We start from the raw sequence: 737 nt of genomic DNA, 5'->3' as shown, positions 1-737 counted from the left end.
CTTGCTTCATTCCTGAAGCTGACGCCGGCTCCGCCGCACGTGCTTTTGTAGCTTCCTGGCCATGACGTCACCCGCCCGTGACGTCTCGCCCAGCTATTGGACTGATTTCACATGTGATTCAGAGCGTGGTCACAGAAGGCGTTCCCAAAGCGTTTTCCGACGCAGCGTCTCGTTCCCTTGAGGAACCATGGTTACATACGTAACCTGAGATGTTTCCCACCGTTACTGAGCAACAGCGTTTTAGAGGTGTTTTTTAGTTAGCCCAAAATTAACTGGAGACGCCATCCGAGGCCTCAAGGACCTGGTGGCACCCTAACAGTAGAGTAAGTATCGCGTGTAGTATGATTACATGTAGTACAAATATATATTTTTAAAAGTTATTCACTGCACACATTTCCTTTATTTTACAGTCAATACAGGCTGGTGGCATACAGGACAGTTCTGGAATGGATGCTGAAAGGAGAGAGATTGGGAAGACGAAACAGGAGGGTTCTTCCATCCTGTGTTGTCAGTGCAATCAGACAGTCATACCCTTCTCCATCAGGACATTATGTGGGCTTCAGAGAAGCAGAAGAAGCTTTTGGTCTTTTGTAGGAATATTAATTGGAATTAGAATTACAATGTTACATTTTTGATAAACATTATAATTTGTTGTGGCTTGGGTAGTATGTTACTTACTGTAATTGCTGTAGTTTTGTTACTTTCATATTCAGTGTTATTTGTTGTTGTATATACAT

This window comes from Sinocyclocheilus rhinocerous, unplaced genomic scaffold (genome assembly GCF_001515625.1).
Source record: "Sinocyclocheilus rhinocerous isolate Xijiao unplaced genomic scaffold, SAMN03320098_v1.1 scaffold3072, whole genome shotgun sequence".
Lineage (NCBI taxonomy): Eukaryota > Metazoa > Chordata > Actinopteri > Cypriniformes > Cyprinidae > Sinocyclocheilus > Sinocyclocheilus rhinocerous.
This window is presented reverse-complemented; position numbering follows the sequence as displayed.